Source organism: Thermobia domestica, chromosome 2 (assembly GCF_964235325.1).
Source record: "Thermobia domestica chromosome 2, izTheDome1.hap1.1, whole genome shotgun sequence".
Classification (NCBI taxonomy): Eukaryota; Metazoa; Arthropoda; class Insecta; order Zygentoma; family Lepismatidae; genus Thermobia; species Thermobia domestica.
In genome coordinates, this window is record NC_137455.1 from 219,132,650 (window position 1) to 219,145,774 (window position 13,125).

At 33.7% G+C, this 13,125-nt stretch overlaps 1 protein-coding gene across 1 annotated transcript in view; it reads right to left on the reverse strand.

Annotated features, from left to right (window-relative positions):
* LOC145678378 (limbic system-associated membrane protein-like) overlaps positions 1-13,125 on the reverse strand; it is an 869,469-nt gene that overhangs the window by 110,477 nt on the left and 745,867 nt on the right. The gene's annotated exons all lie outside the window — the stretch shown is intronic.

Genomic DNA, 13,125 nt, shown 5'->3' on the forward strand with positions numbered 1-13,125 from the left:
TATGCAAGATACTTGAAGAGAATACTCGAAACTACAAACCAGATTTGTTTCGACTCGACCCGAATTCGAGTCGAGTTGGAGGAAATTTTTCGAATCGCGTTCAAAGATGTCTGTTTTTAGTCGAATCGAGTTTCAAAGAATACTCGCTCGTACTCACTCGTGCCCATTGTAGGATGACCACATTCTAACAATCGAAAAGTAGGACACAAGTATAATAGTACTGTATATGATATCTTACTGCGTCGGCAATACGCATATCATTATTTCAATTAATGTTAACCTTAAGTTAATGAACATTTTTGTTAAGAAGAAGCACTGAACAAAATTATTAAAGGAATTAAACACAACTCCAAATGCTTTGATGAATAACAAATTAGTTTATTTTATGAACGTACAGTCAAAGTTCGTGTTGGGCTAAATAATAATAATAATAATAATAATAATAATAATAATAATAATAATAATAATAATAATAATAAATTTCGAAGCGTGGTATTATTTTAAGAAATGAAAGAAAATTTAGACCGGCACAAAGGAACTTCTATTTAACTTGGTTAGCATCACTGTCATAAGTTCAATAAGAAACCTTTCCTACTTTACCGATATCTCAACAAGGCCTTCTCAGTAAAAGCGATGTATTGTAAAAAATGGTTTGTTGATTGTTCTCCATCCCTAGTCTTCTGAGGAGTGTTAAAAAACACAGCGGTTCATCATTCAGGAAAAGAGTGTGTTTGATTCAAAATATTGTGAATAAAGAATGAAACATTAAGATATTGCAAATAAATTAACTCTGGACATTTCGCATGACATTTTAAAGAAGAAGGATATTTCTCGATTTCCTAGACATCTTCGCAACACGCAGGACAGCTCTTTGAAAAACAGTACTGTACTGCGAAAATCAGTACGTCTGGTTACCCTAGCCCATCCGTACGAGTAACGCAGTATGGCATTTTAGCCAATGTTACCTTATATGAAAATATTCATAACTTATAGCTGTCAAGTAAAAATGTGTCCTTGCATTTACATAAAGCAATTCAGAAAGGGCAATAATAATAATAATAATAATAATAATAATAATAATAATAATAATAATAATAATAATAATAATAATAATAATAATAATAATAATAAAAAGCGATAGTAATAGTAGTACGGAAAATTGAAGTGATAACATTTGTTCACATATTCTAAGTTTCAGACCTAAAAGTAACGCGTTACTTTCGAAGTAAAGTAACAGTTACTTTTTGGGGGCAAGTAACGCGTTACATTTTAGGAAAAAGTAAAGTAACTTGTAACGCGTTACTTTTTTACATGTAACTTACCCAAAACTGTCCATGGGAAAATTGTTCACTGCTCGGGCCAAGATTGTTTCTGACTGTCGACAGATGGATGCCGTTTATGGCTGACCTTTGCCTGAAGTACTGCCCAAAGTTTGTAGTCCAACGGGTTAAGATCCGGGCTGCTAGAAGGCCAATCAATGGTAGAAATGAAGTGAGGGACGTTCCGCGACAGCCAGTCCTAAGTTGGTTTCGCTGTGTGGCCTGGAGCGGAATCCTGTTGGAAGGTCCACCTTTCTCCAGGGAACATGGTAGCAGATAGTGGTTACACTATAGGTGTTAGCACTGTGTTCTGGTATACCTTGGCAGATGTTTTAACACCTTGTTCGCAAAAATACAGCTGGGTTGTGCTTGAGTAGCTCACTCCCCACCAAACCATCACTGAGGCAGCATGATGTGTTGGGTGTCATCCAGAAGTCCTAAACGGCAGAACTCCTAAAAATATAGGCACTAGACCTGAATTTTAGTACTTCTGCAGTTTAGGACTTGTGGCACGGTATGATTTTTAGGATTTCTGCCGTTTAGGACTTGTGCCGCGATATGATTTTTAGGACTTCTGGCGTTTAGGACTTCTGCCTTTTAGGACTTGTGCCGTTTAGGTCTTGTGCCTTTTTCATTCACTTGCTTTAGTTCTGAAATTCGCCACCACCCCACGAAATTGCGACGATGCAGCAACTAGTTGGCAATAATGTCACGAACGTAGCTAATTCCAACAATAACAACTATATTTGTACTACTAAGATTATTATTATCACTATCTGTTCTGCACTTATACGTGAATTACATAATACAACTTATTTCATTCTAAGAATTAATTACATAATTAGTTAAGAAATTCGTTTCTTTCGAATGGAGATACGAGAATCCCAAGACAAATTCCTAAAACAAAAATAAATAAATAAAAAATTGAAAAAATGTTTAAAAAGCATATTTTACCAGACTTCTGAAAGCAAGAAAACATTCAGAATTTCAATATATACTGTGTGGAGCGAATTTTATTAAGAGTAAGACAAAAATCCACCAAAGTTTACTTAATTAAGACAAAAGCTCACTAGACATTTCACGAGTGAACATTAAATACCAACGATATACATAAAGAACGCAGTAGATTTAAAATTGAACAAAGAACATTTACTATGCAATACATTGGGTGACATTCATAAGTTCTAAACGGCACAAGTCCTAAAAATATAGGCACTAGACCTAAATTTTAGGTCCTGTGCCATTTTTGCAGAAATTACTACATAGTCATTTAGGGGTGTAGCCTGCAATTTTTTCTAGGGGAGCTTGATTTTTATATATTAAAAGCAAATCAAAAGTTTATTTTCAGATTACAAAAGCTTCAATAAGACAATAAATTTATACATATTACACATGTACATAAATACATAATATTATTGTATTTCCAGTTACTTCCTTTTTGAAACCTGGACCTTGACAGAGCGTAAATTTAAAACCACAGCTTGTGGGAAATGTACGAATAAGTTAGTTATAAGAAATCGGAAACTGTTCATGGAAGTCCATTTGTTTGACTGTATTTATCTTCTGTACTCTTATATAAAAGAGTAAAGATGAGTGATTTTTGGGCATACTACTACAAGTAGAGTCGATAAATTTTAGTTATAAAATATAATTTTCTTATGAAAGCAGTACATAAGAAAGAATTTTTGGAAATAAGTATCGTAGAAAGGGTGGGGTAAGATTTTTTTAAAGGGTAGTGTATCTCGCAAGTTTCTAAAGCTAGTAAAATAAAACTTGGCATATAAGCTTTCCTATTAAAAAAAAAAAAAAAAACTGAAAATTGAAAATTGAAAATTGAACACATAAAAGGGAAAGAGCAAAGGGAGCACATTTTTTTATGTTCGATTTCCCCATTACTTACTCAGAAAATATGTAAATAAATTAAGGAAGGATTTGTTTAAGCTAGATGCGTGAAACTCGGCATTTGAACTTTTAACTAAAAGTAATAAAATACTATATGTTTCAGCGTCTTGAAAATTACACTTCTAAGCGAAAGGAGGGTCAGTTTCTATAATGTTAAAATATCCCACTGCTTATGAGATTTGGGCAGAAAACTCTTTTTCCTTTAGGCCTCGGTTCATCCAGTTAAGCAAACGAGAGTACAAAGTGGCTGATTAATTAGGTTCTTTTAATTATTTTAACATGTTGACGTAGTTTAATTCTTTTAAAACTGTATTCTTTCACATTCTATTATAAACATATTTCATTTGCTGTAATTATTAAACACGTTTAATAAACATAAAACAGACTAACCTCCGGAATGTGTTTTTGGTGTTAAGCCATCATTTGCCGTCCGTAACATAACCTTTGATTTAAACTTCACGTACTATCAAGACTCAAGTCTCAGAAATGTAGCATATATGAAATATACTACTTCTACTACTACTACTATACTACTACTACTACTAAATATTAATAATAATAATAATAATAATAATAATAATAATAATAATAATAATAATAATAATAATAATAATAATATAATAATAATAATAACAATAATAATAATAATAATAATAATAATAATAATAATAATAATAATAATAATAATAATATGTACTTCTGAAATACATATGTATCTATGTGTTATTAATTCTTTCATAATCTTGAAAGAAACTTTTGATTTGTTTTATTTTGTAAAAATGAAGGCCCTCTAGAAAAACTTGCTGGCTATACCCTGAATGACTATGTATTGGTTTCTGTACACGTATTGTGTTATCACTTACTAGTCTAGTGTTATTTTTAGAACAAGACAATGGTTCTTGTCTTGGAATATTACTAGTTTGGTTTGGTAGTACAGTGATAGAGTGTGACCTATGATTTTATTTCCCTGTAGGGTATGCTATCTGCAATGCAATAAACTGTATATGCTTCTTCTTCCTAACAAGGCTGGGCGATAAGCCCCTGCAATTCCATTACAAATAAGGACGATATTATTTTATAAACTACTTGGTGAACCTTTGTTAATATAACGCTATTAGTTCTTACAACCTTTTGTTAATCTTATTTAACAATTGCAAAATGGAATAAGAGAGAAAATATATAATGATGATGATAGTTTATTTACATAAGGTATACATACAACAAAAGGGAATCTGTTAGTCACTACTGTGTATCTGCTAAACCAGGGTCAAACTCTGTGTGTCACAAAGGTTAGTTTAACAGAGTTTAAAATAATAATAGATATTTTGTTTGACTTACAAAGATTATCATATTAGCAAAATGATTTGAAATAACACGCCAGACATAGGATAAGCCTTGGGCTATATCGCTTAGAATTGTTTTAAGAGTAAATATATCATTTATGCATTAAATTTCATTACTGGCTACTTACACGTTTCGGCCTCGTATTGGAAGTCAGCTTCTCGTGTTCTTTTCATATTCCACGATAACTGTTTTAATTGCACACTCCGCCAAATTACCTTTCCGACCTTACAATACTTTCTTGGAAAACTTCGGCTAACATATATCACCAGACGTTTGGAAAACCGACATCCTTTACTTCAGGATACAATGCGTTATTTAGCATTTCACCCAACACCTCACCGTTACTATCATTCTCCACTTTCGCTCCTATAATCTACCACCGTTAGATCCCTCTTTACTTATCATCGCCGATTACGTCATTCATGAACATCTTCCTCTCATTCACCCATCATTTCCAGCACAGTGATTACCATTATTTACTAACATGGGACTCATTCATTTTCATCATTGAATAGAGCAGCCTCTAGGCTAAAGATAAGCTCATTTGTCTAACTAATATCACCCACGTGTTGTCCTGTGTATGCATCTCGCCACATCATTCACGCCCATTACTATATCATACGTATCGTGCATTCTATACTTAATCCTTCGTTATGATCATTAATGTTCTTTCCTTATAATATACTGCCTGATTATTTTCTTATTTATCTTCTTACTAATAACAATCATATATATGTAAAGTAACTTGGCTTCAGTTATCGCATCCTTATTGGTATGCAACCGTGCACATCACATGGCATCAGTTTGAGGGAATATTATTGATGAATTGGCAATGGCTTTCATGTTCTTGACGCTAATCCTTACATTTCCGACGATTTGAACTCACGTTTACTGAGTATGAGTGCATTCTGGGGATTTTTCGTAAAGTGTTTCCACACATTTGAATCACCCTGCTTCACTGTTATGCTCTACCGACATTGCAGATGTCTTTCTAGAGCATTTGAGTACAAATTCGCTATACTTAATACTCAGAACATCACTGTTGTCCGGCATCCATACCTGGCGATTATGCAACCACACACAGCGGGCATGGTGTCCGCCATTTTATATTTGTTCCAGATATCGACTTAATACAAACGAATTATTGTTACCTGGTACAAGCTTATCAATTCATATCCATTTAGACCAAGTTTCACTTGGAAGATTATCCGGGACTCCCTACGTTCCTTTGGGGAACCCTTGCGCGTGCATGGTAGGATTGTGAAACATGCAAAATTCAATGGAGCAGGTATGACTTCTTCAGTGAATTTTTTTACCCGCCCTCTTTATGTTGGTTAGTTTCCGAACTATTGGCGTCCGAAACTCATTTTTCCACGCTTTGTAGATCCGAAACTATGTCCGATAGCCGAAAGTTCAAGAGAACTTTTTTTCTTGTCTCAGTGGCAGGAGTCACCTCTCAAGAGTTGTAACACTTATTTTGCAACACTCGATATCTATCTATCTATCTATCTATCTATCTATCTATCTATCTATATATATATATATATATATATATATATATATATATATATATATATATATATATATAGTAAAGATCTAACACCAGCCATACACTGACGTATTTTTCAGTCGTAGCCATAAAATTTCATGCGCTAGTCTTGTTAGCAGCTGTCAATACGTTAGTGTATGGGACCTAGCGTACGTTTACGTACCGAATTTTTATACGCTTGAAAAGTCTGGCTGCTTTTAACTTCGAGCGTAAATACGGTGCGTAAAAACGGCTCAGATGAAAGGGTTTTCGAGCAGCAGGTGGTCTCTTGCCCTTTCCACGGCCTTCTCCCTGGTCTGGTCTTATTGTTTTCAGAAGAGAAAACCTGTTCTTGAGTTGTCCTCGCGAATCGTTGCTGAGGTTTGCTGGTAGACTCACCAGAAATCTTCATTCCAATCTAGTTTCAGTCTTTCTATACAATACATGATTTCGGCTAAATTAATATTTTCTATTGCACAAAACGAGACATTATTTCATAATTAAAGTTCATAATTAATTTCCAGTACATAGAGGAAAAGGTATTTAAATCCAATACTTTCTAATTAGAATTCGCAAATGATGAGAGCTCCTCCCTGGCTATATGGTCAGCGTAAGCTTCTCCGGCGCAGGACATCCTGTTCGATTCTCGACAGAAGCTCACGTAGTTTGGATCTCACTTCTCATATAGCCTCGCTGTCTGAGAGGTCGCTAAATTCAAACCCAATCCAATCGAACATGATGTCTTTCAACTACGAATTTAACATTAAATTTAATATTTGACAATTAGTCCCCCCCCACACACACAGAGGTCAAGATGGTTATAAAAATGAAGTCACACCTTTAGAGTTGCTCATATCTGATATTAAAAAAAGAAGTATAACGACTTTTAATAGCATGTGACCAATTCCCGCCAAACTAAAAATGTCATGCTATTTAGAAAAGAGAGAGAAAGCAAGAGAAGGGAAAGAAGGTTAGGGCAACCAACAGTAGAGTACGCAGGAATTTATTTCGGGAGCGGTCCAAACTCAATTTGAGGGTATTTTATATTAAAATTTCTAAAATTGTCCCTAAAATTAGGCTAAATTTACACAAAAGTCGAAATTTTGGGGGGTCCGGATCCCCAGGACCCACCCCCTGCGTAAGTCCCTGGCAACCAACATAAAATGTTACTTCCAGACTTTCTCTTTTCCAGTAACACTTCCAGTAACATAAAATGTTACTTCCAGACTTACGAATGTGTACTTTCTCGTTCACTTGGTTCTCTCCGGTCGAATATGAATAAAAATGTCCCCAGTAGCAAAGATAAATTACATTTCACTCTTAAGAAGAACACTCCTTCACCAAACAATGTTCAAATTCAGCTTTCTGATATTTTGTTTTGTCCCACGCTACCCGTACAATATTTTTGAAAGAAATCACTACCAGCATAGAGGCTACAGGTACTTACTAGGTATATTTAAGAATAAAAAGTAATAATCCTGACCTTCAACAAGATACTGTATTATCTCGATATCTGCCTGATAAAACAGCAAAAAATTGCGTTTGACTATCGAAATTCGGTGAAATTTTTTTGCTATTCCGACCACCTGCTGCTTGTTATTTTAAGTACCTTCTCAATTTTACAAGAACTTGTAACAAAATAGGTTCAGAAAGTCACTATTTTTTCCCGTGATCTTAACATTACTCGTGAAAAAGAAAATGTGTGAAACCGCAATACATGGCCTAATGTTTCTTTCTTTGTGAATTATTTCAAACCTCAGATTGTACATATATTTAAATTTAATAGACCTAATAATCCTATTTCACCATTAATACTGACATACTAAGTCTAAATAGCACAATCATTGTACTGCTCGCTTTAGTGTGCTTGCTTTTCAGCCTAAAAGTTCTAGTTCAATCCAGGGTACCAGCTATGTTGAATATTTTTCAACATTTTATTATATCTCGTCATGATGGGGACTGTACCAACACTTATTTGAAAAGCTTAAGTAGACTCAAAACAGAACATACCTAACACCAAAATTGAAATTACACCCATTTGCAGGAAACAGGATTACACTCATAATAGTTCATGTTAACTTGTAGTATGCCATTAAAGCATTTCTCAACTTTTGTGTTGTGGTTACTATCAATTCTTCCCAGATAAACGCTAACTTAAGGTCTATTACCACAAAATATTAAATAACAATGAATATCTGACAAATAATTTCTTTCACGAACAACTCAATCATTTTACTGAGCTCCTCTGTGGCTAAACGGTTAGCGTGCGTGTCTTTGGCGTGGGAGATCCAGGTTCGCTTCCCGGTGGGAGCTCATGTGGTGCGGATTCCATGTTAATGAGTAGGTCTCGTCTCATATAGCCTCGCTGCTGAAAGGGACGTTAAATTCAAAATCAACTCAACTTAATCGTTTTATTATGTTTATAAGTAGCATGTCCATCAGTGTCAGGAGAATTTATATAATAATTGATACAACTTCTTACTTAATAGTGTTATTTTAGTGTCATTTTTACTACTAGAGCTTCGAAATTAATTGATATTTAATTGTTTTCAGTTTCGTATAACATACAAGTTTGTTTACATTTTTCTTTTTACTTTCTGCTTAATTCCTTACAACTACGCTTTCTTACAGTGAAATATGTCTTATTCAATGAATACAAGAACTATGAGTATTAAAAACATACAATTCGACGGATCTTTACACTGAGAAAAATGAAAATTTAAAATAAAACAAATCTGTTTATTTTCTGAACCAGTAAATGGAAACTCTTCCGACATAGATTGCTTCAAATCATTGGTTCATAAGTTGTGAAACAAATTTAATAATAATAATAATAATAATAATAATAATAATAATAATAATAATAATAATAATAATAATAATAATAATAATAATAATAATAATAATAATAATAATAAATTTAAACGGACGAATAGATTTGGTTCAAAGTGTCTTTAATGAGTTAACAGTTTAAACTTCATTTGAAAAAGAAATCTGCACTAAGATTGGGTAGCTCAGTTAATTTTAATAAGCAGTTGGATGTTTGTACCAACATGTAGTGAAATTTAAACAAACCAGTCGTTCAGAATAGTTTAACTTTGTTTGAAAATAACCTAATCTGAGTTGAATTGGAGAATAGAGTGTTGTGAATAGCTAATGTTTGGACCGAATTTGACTAAGTTCGAAATTAAATAAATTAAGGTCTATATTGTGGTAAAGTTTAGTGATATGCCAAATATCATAGCTACGCCAAATTCATGAAACAGCTATAATCATTTGTAACAACTCCATATTTTATTATTTGCAGTTTCTTATGTTCCCATATAACATACACGTGCAAACCTTTTTTCAAAGACAAATTTAATATTTAGTATACTAAATAACTATAATAATTTTAATCAAGCGTTAAATTTATCTTACTTTCCGTAATCAATTGTAGTTGCGCAAAAGCACAGATCTATTCGCTTGCAATGGAAAGTACCAGTGACGGCAATTGGGTATGAACACTAAAAAGGGGGACAAAACACTACTAATAGTAAGGGGCATGTAATTAGGTTATAGTGTAAAGCCAAAAAAGTGGGGGCAGCAATTACCTTCACGCCCCTAATCGCCGATGGACAGCACATTTGTTAATAATATTCCTAATTTAAGTGAATTTTAAGACTTTGTTGAGGAATAATTTTAATAGTATTTAATTAGATCTATACGCTTTTATTTGAATCACTTCACTTCAGATTTACAATTAGTTTCAGTAATCCAACGATGCGTTCAAACGTAGAATATACACTAATAGTCATTACATTGGCCAAAAACTTAAATTAATTTGTTTACAATTAACTAAATTATTTTTTAAAAAAAACCAAATTTGTTATATTTAACTTGAACATGTGGTTTGGTCCAGTCATTTGAATCAATCATTTTTTAATTTAAAAGTTGGTTTACACCGATCAAAAGTGTCTGCTTACTGTGTCAAAAGCTTTTCAGTAGACCTTACATTGAATGTTGTAAATTTCTTATATCTTATACACTAACATGAGAGGCGGACATAGGGCGTATTGTGAAATTATATACTCAGAAAAAATGTATGTGGCGTACTTAAAAACGTAGGTTACATGTGTAAATCATGTAGTCTTAGGACTTAACGTACAGCAAATGTATAACTGAAAAAAGTACATTTTATACATACTTTCCGCATACATGTTTCGAATAAACGTACTTTCTGTACGAACGAAAGAACTGTATATAGGTGGTCAGGATCTCACATACTGATATACGCATGTAACATACAACTGGCGTATGTAACATACGTATACGTATGTGATACATGGAAGACTGTTAGATGTCATACATCCTGCAACGGCATGATGTAACATCTAAGCGGGGAAAGTCTGTAGCATATGGATAACGTATACTTCGTGCAGGTTTCTGTAGTAAACATAATGATTCCGTATAACTGTACAATATACCGCTGTCCGGATAACAGACTTTTCTCAGTGTATTAATTAATAAGAGTTTGCGTCCGGTGTAGGAGAATATTAAAACTTCGAAAAATTATATATATATATATATATATATATATATATATATATATATATATATATATATATATATATATATATATATATATATATTACAATAATGAGGAATATCACAGTCGAATCGATAGGTGTTAGTAAACAATACAAATGTTTAGAAGGTGGATGAAAAACAGAGCCGTAGCTAGAGATTTTGGCGCCAGGGGCGAAGTAGAATTCGGCGCCCCTACACTCACCTTATCAAGCTTCCTTCCTTTATTTATTTATTTATTTATTTATTTATTTATTTATTTACAAATAAGAGAAATAGCTGTTCTTGTTATGCTACGTTGAATTTTTATCATGCTGCTTGCACAGACTATTGCAACAACTGAAAGTGATCATTCTCTATTCTTTTACAAATAAAAGCTGTTTTGAAGAGGCTTATTTTGGACTTTTTGTTAAACTTACCAAATTGCCTTTGCTGTACACAAATCCACTTTGAGAAGAGTTATAAAAATTTACAACTTTTTACGTTTCATACTATATATAAGAAATGAAATTTTAATACGTTAGAAACTATGTGATTTTAAAATGTTCGAAATGGGTAACAGCATCAATTTCCAGTAATAATTGTAAACTTTTGTAATTTTATTTTGTATGTGACCACATAAAGAATATTTTAATTTTGATCGTTTTACGGTCAAAAATATTTTGTGAAATGTAACGGAAACTCTGAAGAGACAGTATTTGCGAATTTCTTAATATTGATCGATGGAGGTAAAGAATATGTTTAATGTTCGTACTTGAAATCCAAACTGTAGTTTGGCTACTACATACACTATGTGATCAAAAGTATCCGGACACCCAAAAAACATACGTTTTTCATATTAGGTACATTGTGCTGCCACCTACTGCCAGGTACTCATTATCAGTGACGTCAGTAGTCATTAGACATCGTGAGAAAGGAGAATGGAGCGCTCCGCGGAACTCACGGACTTCGAACGTGGTCAGGTGATTGGGTGTCACTTGTGTCAGAAGTCTGTACGCGAAATTTCCACACTCCTAAACATCCCTAGGTCCACTGTGTCAGATGTGGTAGTGAAGTAGAAACGTGAAGGGACACGTACAGCACAAAAACGTACAGGCCGACCTCGTCTGTTGACTGACAGAGACCGACGACTATTGAAGAGAGTCGTAAAGTGTAATAGACAGACATCTATCCAGACCATCAGACAGGAATTCCAAACTGCATCAGGATCCACTCCAAGTACTATGACAGTTAGGCGTGAGGTGAGAAAACTTGGATTTCATGGTCGAGTGGTTGCTCATAAGCCACACATCACGCTTGATGTAAGGAGCGTAAACATTGGACGATTGAACAGTGGAAAAACGTTGTGTGGAGTGACGAATCACGGTATACAATGTGGCCATCCGATGGCAGGGTGTGGGTATGGCGAATGCCCGGTAAACGTCATCTGTCAGCACGTGTAGTGCCAACAGTAGAATTCGGAGGTGATGATGTTATTGTGTGGTAGTGTTTTTCTTGGAGGGGGCTTGCACCCCTTGTTGTTTTGTGTGACACTCTTCACTCTGATGAGAACTATTCTAAATATAAAGCAATCTATTTTACAGTTGCTAAATGGATAAGGGATAACACAAGGACTTATATATTTAAAAATTAGTTGTATTAAAAAGATATTTTAACTTCCAAAAGCTTCTTATTATGAGCAAATGTACTATCCAATGTAATGTAGCATGGTGCATTAACATCGTCACTGTTAGAACAAATGCTATGCTTCAAAGATTGTGAAAGAAAACAGGAGAGTGAATTAATTGCTGCATTTCATATTAGTAAAGTACAACAATACAATTGATATTGTTTTCATTTGGTTATGTTATATCCCAGATTAAGTGTTAATTCGTTTTCTAAATATAAAATTTTAATTATTCTAGATATTCTTTGTAACTTTTAAATAGCTTCTCAAGTCACACTTCGAAATTAAAACTTGGTTTGTTTGTACTTGGAGACGGTTGACTTTCCCTTCTTTTTGTTGACCCTTTCATCAAGGACTAGATTCTACAAGAGCAGCAGATGTGCTGAGCATATATCACCCAATAGCAGTGCGCGAATTAGGTTGTGTATATTTGAAGGGGGATAAAATAGTTCCTAACAGGAGATAGTTGATTGCTTTGTGAGGGACCAATGTTTCAATTTGTTGCTTTTGGAAGGGATTAAAACAAAATAGAAGGAAATTCCGCCCCGGGATTCGCACCCTGCCCTAAAGGCATGAGTGGCACAAGCTGGATGGTAGGCCCTGGTTCCATGAGATATGTTACGCCACAGAGGGTAGATTTATTTATTTATTTATTCGAGAAATCTAACAAATTTAGTGAGAAAATTTATTAAATTGAATTACTGCTTTCGAAAAATCATGGATTTAGCTTTTGTTTTTCTTTCTTTCTTTCTTTCTTTCTTTTTAAAATCTGTCTGATTTAACTTTGTTAAAACATTCTA